General features: G+C 42.2%; 1 protein-coding gene across 2 annotated transcripts in view; it reads right to left on the bottom strand.

The window, feature by feature from the left end:
* Positions 1 to 13,346, bottom strand: part of HLCS (holocarboxylase synthetase) — a 189,614-nt gene that overhangs the window by 96,461 nt on the left and 79,807 nt on the right. The gene's annotated exons all lie outside the window — the stretch shown is intronic.

Below are 13,346 nucleotides of genomic sequence, written 5' to 3'. Positions count from 1 at the left end.
AGGGACATCCAGGAGTGAAAATGCAAGACGCACAGAGACGGGTAACTCTCCAATCCTTTCTCAGCATCCAAAAAGCTCATCTTGTTTGGGATTTCCTTCAAAAAACTAGAGAATGGAGGTTGGAAAGGGAGTGAGACTGTAAATGAAATAAGATTAGCCAGAATCTGGTAATTGTTGATGGTAACTGATAAATACCTGAGCATCCCCTGTAATATTCTGTCGACTTCTATACATATATTTGAGATTTTCTATACTAAAAAGTAAATTACAGGCTCAAACTATCTCCCTCAAAATATTTACTAATTACAAAAAGGGAAATACTGAGGTTACAGTGGAGAATCCTGGCAGACACTACCCTAGCCTAGGATTAACATCATATACTGCCCCCCCCGGAGTCAAGGTTAATATCATGTACCCCCAAGATGGTGCAGCAAGAAGAGCCGATCACCTCTGTGGTATTCATCCCCAAAACGCACAAGCTCAATGTAATCATGAGAAAACATCAGACAGACCCAAAGTATGGGACATTCTACAAAACACCTGACCAGTATTCTTCAAAAGTGTCAAGGTCATAAAAGACAAGGATAGACAGAGGAATTGTCACAGCCTGGAAGGAAACATGACAAATGATTGCAAGGTGATATCCTGGACTGGATCTCAAACAGAAAAATGACATCTGTGAAAAGACTAGTAAAACCAAGTAAGTTCTGCAAATTTGGTTAATAGTTGTACAGGAAAGAGGTAACACAGTGGCCCTCGTGCTTATCCTTAGAAAGACCTGCTGCAAGGTGTTCCTTGACTGGCTTCTGGGAACTGGGTACTAGGAATATTCTCATCACTTCCTAACTGATAAAGGGTGGCATACTGTGCCTACACTGTCTGTTCAAATAATATGGTATGTGCTGAACAGCACTTTCCTTCTGGCAGTCTAAAATTCTGGCATGGGCTAGGCAGTGGGTGCCTACATGATCAGCCCCCAATAAAAACCCTGGGCACTGTGTCCTGAGTGAGCTTCCCTGGTAGACAGCACTTTGTATCTGTTGCCGCTGCTCATTGCTGGGGGAATTAAGTGTGTCCTGTGTGAACACATGGGGAGAAGTCTCAGAAGCGTGCACCTGATTTCCTCCAGGCTTCACCCTGTGCCTTTTCCCTTTGCTGATTTTGCTCTGTATCCTTCTGTTGAAATAAGTCACAGCCATGAGTATGACTACATGTCCTGTGGGTCCCCCTAAGAAATCAGTGAATCTGAGGGTGGTCTTGGAAACCCCCAATACAATAATTGTACCACAGTTAATTTCTTTCTTTTGATAAATGTACTGTGACTGTGTCAGATTTAACATAAGGGGAAGCTGGGTGGAAATTTTACAGAAATTCTATTTTTGCACAACCTGTAACTATCTAAAAAAAATTGGTTTAAAAGGTTAATTACTTTTTCTTACTCCACAAGTAATTCACGTGGAAAATTTGGTACCAAATTTGGAAAAAACAGAGAAGTATAAAGAATAAAAATAAAATTCCTAAGAATTCTCCCTTCCCAAGAAAAACAATCAGTTATAAAAATAACAACTCTTCTTTCCCCCTCACAGGTTTCTTACCCATCAGTCGCCTTCCCCAGAAGGCCATGGAGAAATAGTTTGGGGTAATACCACAGTAATGACTGTGGGGGAAGCGGGTTTTCGAAAAGTTATGTCAACTTAATGGGTCTCACAAGCTTCAGTGGTCACACTTCAGCTGTGGATAATAACGCTGCCCCTTTACCAATAAAACTTTCTGTCTGAAATTAATGATGGAAAAATGAAGTATAAACCAACAGAGCTCATAAAGATGCTACATCGGGCTTCCCTGCTGGCGCAGTGGTTGAGAGTCTGCCTGCCGATGCAGGGGATACGGGTTCGTGCTCCAGTCCGGGAAGATCCCACATGCCGCGGAGCGGCTGGGCCCGTGAGCCATGGCCGCTGAGCCTGCGTGTCCGGAGACTGTGCTCCGCAACGGGAGAGGCCACAACAGTGAGGGGACCGCGTATCGCAAAAAAAAAAAAAAAAAAAAAAAAAGATGCTACATCATACTGGGATAGGCAGTAACATAAAACAAGACAACATATTTATAAACAAGAGTTGATTCTTGTTGTGCCAGAAAATGAGCAATGGTTCAAGAAATGCTGTGGCCTGTCAAAAGGAGATGGGAATTACCCTGCAGGGGCTGCCACTGGGAAAATCTGGGATACTTTGAGCACAAAAAATAAATAATGACATCTAGTATCAATACATTATAAACCATTGAATAAAACAAAAATCCACACATTTGTACTGACATAAATAAAGAATGAGAAAGGAAAGCTATTTCTTACACAGAATGTCAACAAATAAATGTTAAAGAAATGAGTTAGAAGCTCACTATTTTGCCACCTGATTCATGCAAGAGTCATAATAAAACTAGTGGGTGAAAGTTTGAAACTAGCCTCAAAGTATCTCCCCATAGATTACTTATTTGGTACAAAAGGAAAATGGGGATCTCTGTACCCCACCTTCACCAAGTGATAAATGTTAACCTTGCAGGTACAGGACAACTGGCATCCTGAGCCTCCTGATGCACTGCTCTGAGGACACAACATCCCACGTGCTAAGTTCCTGCCCCAAACTGCCTGAATCAAATCCAGTATTCCTCAAAATGGCAATGCCATCTATGGCGAAGGCAGGCTGGGGTAATGCTCCAAGTTAAAGGAGATTCCGGGGACATGACAAGTAAATGCAATTGGGTGATCTTGGAATAGGGGGAAATGACCACAGCGGACTCACGTGATCAGGACAACTGGCAACATGTAAATATCCATTGTTAGGTAATGGCATTATGCCAATGTTAAACTGGCTAAATTTTATAACTGTGCTGTAGTTACATAAGAGAAGGTCTTATTCTTAGCGCTGAGGGCCATGGAGGCATGATGGCTGCAACTGAGTCGAATGGCTCAAAATATATACATACACACAACATGTGTGTATGTGTATATTAATTTCTTTACTGAGTGAGAGAGAAAAACTAAATGTGGCAAATTGTTAGCAACTGGTCAGTCTTTATATTCACCTTTATTTCAAAATCAAAGTTTAAAGGATTGCTACAACTATTGCAAAATGGAAACGGAAAATGGGAAGCAATGAAGTCCTCAAGAAGATGAGCCTGCTGCCCATGACAGCCTAACTGTAGAGTCATACTAACAGCAGTCCCCTGCACAGCAGCAAAAGCAAGACAGAGCATTGGGGAACGGACAGCTTGCCCAAGACCAGATGGAGCTGGGGTAGTTTGTGAGAACACAGAGCCACACAATGAAGAATTAAAAGTGTCCAAGACAAAGGGGAGTAGGAGACATGAGGTTGCTGCCATGCGAACCCACACCAGATGTTAGAGAAGGCCCTGGTGGCCATCCAGGAGAAGGCAGACCCTGACGGAGGAGGAGATGGGGCTGGGCAGGGATGCTGTTTCACCAGGTCAGTGCAGAGGGCCCATATCTGGAGACTGAGAACTGCATCTCTGGATGGGCTCTGTGCCCTATGGTAGGAGGGTAGAAACTGGGGAGGCATAATAATTAATTGTAAGAAATGAAGCTTCTCTGGCTTCATTTTCTTCACTTGCACGAGAAGGGGGAGAGAGGAGGAGTGGGAAAGGCCCTTGGTACAAAGTGCTCAATAGATACCTTTTAACTGGCTAACTCCTGCAAAACTAGGGAGTAAGCCAAAAAGGAGGATGCCAAGGCATCCGTGAAGAGGGAACACAACAAAAGAGACAGTATTGTCCCAGGATGGTGGCTAAGGGGACATTCCAAATGACAGTGGTGCTCCAGGCCTAGAAGATGGTTTCTGGAAAGGAAAACTAGAACCAATTAATGCAGTCAAGCATTTGGAAAATAACACGGATAAGTTGTTATGTGTGTACACACACTAGTTAGTAGGATTTAGTATATTCTCAAAGTTGAACATTTTTTATCAGCTCCTCCCAAAATAACCCCCTATCCATTATCAATCAATCCCCATCGCCCCCAACTGCCAACCCCTGGCAACTACCAATCTTACTTTGTGTCTCTATAGATTAGCCTATTCTGGGCATTTCGTATAAACGGAATCATATAATACACAGTCTTTTGTGACAGGCTTCTTTCACTTAGCATAATGTTTTCAAGGTTCACCGATGCTGGATCACATACGAGTACCTCATTTCTTTCTATGGCTGAATACTATTCCATTGTATGGACAGACCACATTTTGTTTATCCATTCATCTATTGGGCTGCTTTCTCCTTTTGGCTATTATAAATAATGCTGCTACAAATATCCACGTACAAGTTTTTATGTGGACGCATGTTTCATTTCTCTTGGGTTGATACCTAGAAGTAGAAATGATGGGTCATATAGTAACTCCATGTTTAACCTTTTGAGAAAACTCCAGTCTTCCAAAGCTGTTGCACCATGTTACACTGCCATCAGCAGTATAAGAGGGTTCCAATTTCTCCATATCTTCAACAACAATTATTACTGTGTCTTTTCCTTCACAGCCATCTTAATGTGTAGGAGGTAGTAATTTGCTGTGGTTTTGATTCGCATTTCCCTGATGGCTGATGATGCTGGGCATCTTTTCATGTGCTTTATGAGCACATCTGTTTTCCCTCACAAAGTGTTCTTTCAAATTTCACATTTTGCCCTTCCAGTTCAGAAACGCTTGGCGTCTGCTCCTCTCACCCTCTTGTTCCCTGTGGTGTGCCTGCCTGGGTGACCGCCCCATTCACCGATGGCTGACTAGCCCTACAGAGCCTATAACTCAGCTCCCAGGCCTGGAAGGGGATGAAAGAACCTCTGATCAAGTACTTATAAGTTTGACAGACCAGAGAAGGAAGGACAGGAAAGGCCCGGTGGCTTGCCAAAGTGAAAGCAATTCAGTGATGGCTGCAATGGAGCCCCAAGGTCTCTGGACTATTCTTTCCACTAAGCCATGCCATGCCCCTAATTCAACACTTGCCATTTCTTAACTGCCACAAATTCCCCGAATCCCACATGAGCCAACAATGTGCAATCATAAATATGAGGGCTCACCATTCTCCCATACCCAGCATGGCACGGCACAAACAGAACAATAATCCTGCAGGCCTCTGGGTGTGCACAGTCAGTGGGGAGACAGGGCACACACAAGCGCCAGAGTGATGCCGGGAGAGAGCTACTGACTCTACCTGGAGACATGAATGAGGCGTCCAGAGGACAAAACTCGCCAAGACTGCCCAGTGGGAATGAATCAGATGGAAAATGGTGGGGAAAATACTCAGGCAGTGGGAGCAGCGCATTCAAAGTTCCACTTCATACAAGGTGTGCGGTGAAACTGAAACAAAAAGAATCAGGGTCACAGGCAGACCCAAGGCTGGAAAAAAAAAAAGGTTAGAGCCAAGTGGTTGTCTTCTCTGGCATGCTAAGGGCTGGGACTCTCTAGATTAGGAAATGTAAAACCTGTGAGCTTTTGAGATAAAAAGGGACATGATCAGATTTGCACTTAAAGAGCTCACTCAAGTGACAGTGTCCCTGAACACCATACAGATCGATTTTTTCCAGCAAGTTATGAAAATTGAAAACTACTATAAAACAACACTGAAACTTGCTCAAGATTCTCATTGTACTATTTCTTCTGAGAGAAGTTTTGCTGCTCAAGACCCAGGAGCCCATCTGAATCCCCTATGATGGGGTTAAAAAATGTTACCGTATCATGTGGAACTCTGCTGTGTGCCCCAAAGCAGTGGTCTTCAAACCTAGGTCTTGCATACCGCCTAAATGAACTGCAAAAAAACTATAAAAGCCTTGCATAGTTTTAAGTTGACATATAAATTTGGATAGTTGCAAAGGATGGAATTTCTGGCTTGGGGTAGACATTGATATTTTAAATAAAACTATTACATTGCTCGGGCTTGCCTGGTGGCACAGTGGTTAAGAATCCACCTGCCAATGCAGGGGACACGGGTTCGAGCCCTGGTCCCGGAAGATCCCACATGCCGCAGAGCAATGAAGCCCGTGCGCCACAACCGGTGAAGCCCGCGTGCCTAGAGCCCGTGCTCCACAACAAGAGAAGCCACTGCGATGAGAAGCCCGCACACGGCAACAAAGAGTAGCCCCTGCTCGCCGCAACTAGAGAAAGCCCACGCGCAGCAACGAAGACCCAACGCAGCCAAAAATAAATAAATAAAATAAATTTTAAAAAACCTATTACATTGCTCTTTCAAAAAATGTATTCAAAGGAACTGAAGTACCATATAAATGTGTTACCCACCATCATTAATTTTAAAAGTACGTGAATAACTTCTTTAGTCAAAAAATTTCATTCCTTTTCCCCTTCAACAAAATGTCACTTCATCCCCAAAATTTCACGCTAACAATCATTTTGTTTGAAAGTCTTAACCTCCCTGATTTATTTGTTTACAAATTTTAAAAGTATGTAAAAATTGGCATTTTTAATCGTTTTATTTCCTATGACCATAAAGCTCTAAGTACTAAAATGTTTTTCTTGTGAATTGATTTATAGTTAGAATTATCACTAGTAAAGAACTGACCAAAATACAACTGTTTCAAATTTTAATAAAAATATTACACATATGAACTTGAAATCCATTGGAAATATAGCTCTTAAAGAGATGAATAGGTCCTTTTGTTAAAATGGTATTCATAAATGAATATTACTTATTGTTAGAATGAGACAGGGGCCAGTATCAGTTCTATTCCTACTTTCCATTTTTTAGATGTAAACACTAGGAAACCTCATTCACATACATAACTACAAGGCAACAGCAGGAGTTTTATTACAGCACTGTCACTCAATTCTTTAAATTCCTTCCAACATATTTGTCAAAAATCACACCCTTATCTATCATCAAAAGGAATTTTTAACAATCCTTCAGCTGACAGATGTTAGGTCTTTCTTCAACTCAGTCTAAAGAATTGGAAACCACCTGACATGCAAAAGGAATTCCTACCCAGTGTCATTTGCTTTCTCACAACAATATTTCACACCATCCTTTTGTTTGCCACCCCAGAGGTTGCTCCATCTCAGACAAGGCTCCATCCATAATAAGATTATGGACGGATGAACGGGGCAATGATACAGGGCATGGTGGAGGGTGGGAGAATAAAACAGGCCTGATACCCTACCACAGGCATTTCCTCAGGCAAACAATTTCAGGAAAGTGCCCCTATACAAGCTGAGGGTCTGAAAACTAAACCGTCCCACACATGCACCCCAAAATGCAACCCACAGTTTAAAGACCAGTGCTCCAAGGCACATATCTGCAGATTCCTGGGTCTTCCACTCTGCTTAAACCTTGAACTGGAAGCTCTGTCCCTATCAAAACCAAGGAAGGATAGGAAAGCAAGAATGCAGCAAAGGTGAGAAAGGATGGAAAATGTTAGAAAAAGAAAAAGGTTAATAGAGAAAAGATCTGCAAATTAGAACCCTGCAACGTGCCACACCAAGTCCATCAAATTAAGTTTATTTTTTCAACTAGCTTCTTCCCAGCTCCTGCTTCTCCCTAGAAGCATCCACAGAATCTCTTCTGTTTTTGCACTTGTTTTTTGCTGTTGCTGTTTTCAAAGCAAAGGGCTATCATTCCAACCCAAGCTTTTCCAAACAAACAGTAAAATGTGTTAGAAATTTTGAAACATTCCACCACCACTGATCCTTACTATTCCGATATGGTCTAATAACTCAAAATTATTCCCTATCATATGCACTTTATATGACATCAGCTACCACACAAGTTTTTAATACACAGTAAGCAGGTGGCCCCAGCAATCTCTCCTATATCTCACATCTGGTATTGTACTCCATATAAGGTGCTGAGTCCGATTTTTTAATAAAAACATGGCCTAAGCTTGTAAACGTTCAAGTAAAATATACCTCTAAAACTGCTGTATTTAATTTCCAGGCATGAAAGTCTAAAATTATTGTAAAATAATACTCAAACTTTTTCATAGATCCGTTCAGTGAAGCTTAAAACGACTTTCCTTTCAGAAAGGAAAAGCGCTTCATAACTAACAGCTTCTTGAATTCACATGTGCTGTCTTATTTTGTGAGCCTGAATTGTATAACTTTTATAACCTTTCAATCTGGACAAAATTAGTTTGCTTAGTAGTGCAAAGTAATAGTACATTGAAGTTTCTGGATAATGGCTGGGGGAAGGGAATGGTAAAGGGAAGGTCAGAAATGCTTAAAATTAAATCAATAACCCATGATTTGGATAAATTCATCTCTTTTCAAGAATGAAACTTATGATTTAAAAGGAGATACACTCAGAAATATACTAACAAACAAACAGATGATTAAAAACATTGTCTTATAATTAAAGAAATAACCATTTCAACCACGTTATTACACTTTATATGACATTGGTGTAAAAGTGTGTCCACCAAAATGGCACAGATTTTTGCAAGTTCAAACTTGTAATCGTGTATCTGACTGAATATAAGTTGTTGCATTAGCACTAGGTCTCCCCTTCTAGTCAATGAAAGGTGGAGTCCCTGTAATTTAGATGACTGTTTTCATGATTTGAGCAAATCCATAGCAGAAACACGGGGATCACATTCCTTCCATCATAAATTCCTCAAAAGCAATCTTGCACTAAGGCAGCTGGTTCTAAATCACAAGGTAACTTTCATTTCCTATAAATAATTTCGTTTCATCTTTAACCATCATCTTCAACCACAGATTTTTAAATTGTTACTCAATTGGGTAACTAAGGAGAAATAAAGTAGTATTAGATGCTGGCTATAAAACAAAGCCAAGAACTTGAGCAGTTTTTTTTTTTTTTAAGTGTCCTGCTCTAATGAATGTACTCAGTAATACACATTTCTCCAAAGAACTTACATTATAGTGTTTCATTTTTCGTTTCTCTTTTTTTTTTGGTGGGGGGGATGGTGGTGGTGGTTACTCTCCCTTACTGTCAAATTAAGATGCAAGAATCAGCCCCCCAGCCATTGTAGGGAAACAGGTTCTCTCAAACCCCAAGTGAAGTTGGGTATATCCGCTAGGTTGGCAGGTAGTTTAGCAAAGGCTATCCAAACTAAAGACACATCCGTGATGAACCATTTCCCATAGAAGAGAAACACCACGCATGTCCGCAGCGAGCAGTGTGCCACATAGGCATTGACAACACTGATTCTAGGAGCAAAGGGTAGAAACCAGTTAGCTATCCATTAAGAAGGAAATTGCTGGGCTTCCCTGGTGGCGCAGTGGTTGAGAGTCCGCCTGCCGATGCAGGGGACGCGGGTTCGTGCCCCGGTCTGGGAAGATCCCACATGCCGCGGAGCGGCTGGGCCCGTGAGCCATGGCCGCTGAGCCTGCGCGTCCGGAGCCTGTGCTCCGCAACGGGAGAGGCCACAACAGTGAGAGGCCCGCGTACCGCAAAAAAAAAAAAAAAAAGAAGAAGGAAATTGCTAAACAGAGTGGTATGCTCCTGCTGTAGGATATTATGCAGTTGTTAAAAGGAATGAACTATATCAATTTGCAGTAACAGGAAGTCTCCGAGATGCACAGCTGAATGACAGAAAAATGCAGTAGTAAAGACAGACAGCAGTCCACCCAGATCTGCTGTCCCCTTCTTGGCTATGTCATGCATCTCCTCGCCCGCCTCCTCTCAGGTGGGCTGGCTGGGCGCAGGCTTCTGACAACGTAAGGTGAGAGTTTGCACCACTGCACCCGCACCTGTTTAGGAGAAAATCTCTGGCCCACTCTTTCCACCCTGTTGTCCTCCTTGCTGGCTGGAATAGCAATGACCAGACTGACCTAGGAAGCAACATGTTAAAGATGCCAAGCCACTGTCAGCAGGGGACCTCAAATGACCTCACGGAACACTGCAGCCCAAAGACCTAGACTACTTACCCTGGACTGTCACGTGAGGTAGAACTGAATACTTTTCTCTTAAAGCCGAATTATTATTTGGTCTCTTGCTATTTAGCAACTTAATCTTTTATCCCAATGTAGAGAAGAAGGTACAGTAAGGTATCTTTAAATAATACTATATTTAGAAGCCCTAGAAAAAAACAAATCAACCTCCCAACAGTGATTACAGAGGTGGGAATGAGGAATGGGAGGGTGGAGGTCAAGGAGACAAACAGAACTGGGGTGAATGTTAATATTAGTTGTAATTTTTAAGTTTATGAAAGCGAAAAATATTCACGTGTTACTTGTATAACTGATAACAACCTATAGATGGTCCCCGACTTAGGATGGTTCGTTCAACTTACAACTGTTTTGACTTTACAATGGTGCCAAAGCTATATGCACTCAGTAGAAGCCATACTTCAGATTTTGAATTTTTACCCTTTCCCAGGCCAGCAATATGAAGTTCAATATTCTCTTGTGATACTGGGAAGCAGCAATAAACCACAGCTCCCTGTCACCCACACGATCATGAGGGTAAACAGCCAAGACACGTAGAACCATTCTGTACCCAGACAACCATTCATTTTTACACTATCAGTATTCAATAAATTACATGAGAAATTCAACACTTTATTATAAAATAGGCTTTGCGTTAGATGATTTTTCCCCATGGTATGCTAATGTAAGTGTTCTGAGCACAGTGAAGGTAGGCTAGGCTAAGCTAGGATGTTTGGTAGGTTAGGTGTATTAACTGCATTTTCGATTTAACAACATTATCAGCTTACAGTGGGTTTATCAGGATGTATAACCCCATCATAAGTCGAGGTAGATCTGTATAGGATTTTATTATTTTAAGTACCAATTCCAGTTTTCTTCTAAATTTTGCATTGAGCTCGTATTTTGATTCTAATTTAATTCCAGGAAATACATCCTTCCACAAAGTAGAAAGAAATGACGACCAAAGTAAAAATTATAATGGAGAAAAAGCATCAAGAAAACATTGTTTGGGACTTCCCTGGTGGCGCAGTGGATAAGACTGCACACTCCCAATGCAGGGGACCCGGGTTCGATCCCTGGTCAGGGAACTAGATCCCACATGCATGCCGCAACTAGGAGTTCGCGTACCGCAACTAAGAGTTCGCATCCCTCAAATAAGGAGCCAGCGAGCTGCAACTAAGACCCCACATAACCAAATAAATAAATAAAAAACATTGTTTGCCTGCCACCCACACCTTCACAGGGATACAAAACAACTGGCTGGTGCACCCAGAGAACTTTGTCTTGAAGGAGTGTGTCCTGTACATGTGTTCTTCCCCCAGGCTACCACGTGAGCCTTGACAGTGTACCTCCACTTCAGGACCTCCACAACCCAGGGGCAGCCCACCCCACAGGCCAGGAGAGCACTAGACTAGGCAGCAGTTCGGGTGAAGAGCCAAGGGTGCCCCCTTCTGCCTCCTGAGAGTGGTGAGGTGTGGAGCAGTCCTTCCTCTCTCTGAGCTGCAGCTTCTTCCCACGGAAAATCGAGAGACTGTATAGGTTGTACCTGAGCTCTAACTCCTTGGATTCGAGCGTCAGCTGGAATGTTCTAAGGGGAAAATTACAACTTTTTTTTTTAATGATCTGAGTCAATTTATTAAGGGAAAAATAATGAATTTTACATGAGTTTCTTTCAGCCATCTCATTATGTGCCAGAAAAGAAATTTTCATTTTCAAATCTTATTTCTTTCCTAAGGATTACCCACGCTAACTGCATTTTGTATTTCCAAAATGTCCTTTGATTAAAAAAAAAGCAATATGAGAACGTAAGACATGCTTAAGAAGTTTCATAAAACTCAGAGGAAACAAAATTCTACCTTCAATAATTCTCATATTTACCAGATTCACTTAGTCCTATGGAATTATCCAGCCTATGAGAATGTTGCTCTCTTCTACACCATATCCTCATTTTGTGAATCCTTCACTTTAAACTTGCTGACAGGGCTTCCCTGGTGGCGCAGTGGTTGAGAGTCCGCCTGCCGATGCAGGGGACGTGGGTTCGTGCCCCGGTCCGGGAGGATCCCACATGCCGCAGAGCTGCTAGGCCTGTGAGCCATGGCCGCTGAGCCTGCGCGTCCGGAGCCTGTGCTCCGCAACGGGAGAGGCCGCAACAGTGAGAGGCCCGCGTACCGCAAAAAAAAAAAAAAAATACACTTGCTGACATCCTTAATCTTGATATCACCCGAGTAAAAACCACAGCTCTCAGAACTTCAGCAGTACCCCAGGGATCAAATCCAGTGCCTTTATTTTTTAAAAAAGGAGGTAGGTCATCCCAGCTAGGATCATTTTATGAACAATAAGGGAACTTAACTTCTGGGTTATCCTAGACTGCTGCTTTGGAATCTTTTGGGAGTGCAACAAGAATAAGGACAGCGGACAACCACCTTTAAATAAAACCTGTGAACCCTATTCATGACATGCTCAAATGGCACAGAATCTGAAGAATAAAAGTTGTTTGCCACAATTTTAAAAGTAATTCCACACTGAAGCATGTGTGTTTTTCATTTAAGAGACGCCAGAAATTGATACTGAAGGACTGGATCAGTGGCCAGATCTGGCAGCTTGTTTTCCTCGCCAGTACTGCGGTAAGGCGCTCAGCCTCCGGCCACCACGGGCCGGGCCGGCACTCAAAACCCGTGCCCGCCAGAAGCCAGCACCTGCATCGCCGAGTCTCCCTGGATGCACATCAGGGTCCTTGTTACCACAGAGGGGCACGGGGAAGGGGAAAAGCTAATATACAGAAAGTTCTTATCACTGGGCACCATACACAGACTTAGCAAATGCAATAGTTACTCTCCAGTGGTTAGCAGCTATTAACTCACTATTTTTATTAGTTGTCATTAGCAGTGATTTTCACCTATGAGCAAGCTTTCCCTTCCCATTTCTTAAAGTATCTACCCAGATAATAATTAACTATTAATTTAAAAACTAGATTATCAGTAAAGTAGAAAGAAACTGCATTCCTACCTATGTTACCATTCCATCAGTTATTGGTAAATGTGGAGATATGAGGGATGTTACCTCAGTTCCCATACGAGAGGTCACTGTTAAGGAATCATAGCTGAAAGTATCCCTAAAAATAAGCGGAAAATCTTAAAGAAGGGCTTAGGACAAAACATCACGTTGGGGAAAATATCTTAATGACTGGATAACAAGAAGACTTTTCAATAAAATTATGAGCTAGAGATAAAGAAGACTAAAATCCAAACACTAAGAGAAGAAAGCTAACTCCTCATGGGTTCACTACGACGGTTTTAAACGAGCCGGGCAGAATGGTCTGGAAAATAGCATCTTAGGGAGAGAAACTGGCACCGACCCCGCCCACCCCACCCCTGCCTAGAGCCTTGGAGAGTATCTTTTGAGCAATTATGGAGTAAACTTACATCAGAATATACATTAATGAGAATATTTTAAATA

Source organism: Mesoplodon densirostris, chromosome 5 (genome assembly GCF_025265405.1).
Source record: "Mesoplodon densirostris isolate mMesDen1 chromosome 5, mMesDen1 primary haplotype, whole genome shotgun sequence".
NCBI lineage: Eukaryota > Metazoa > Chordata > Mammalia > Artiodactyla > Ziphiidae > Mesoplodon > Mesoplodon densirostris.
This window is presented reverse-complemented; position numbering and strand designations above follow the sequence as displayed.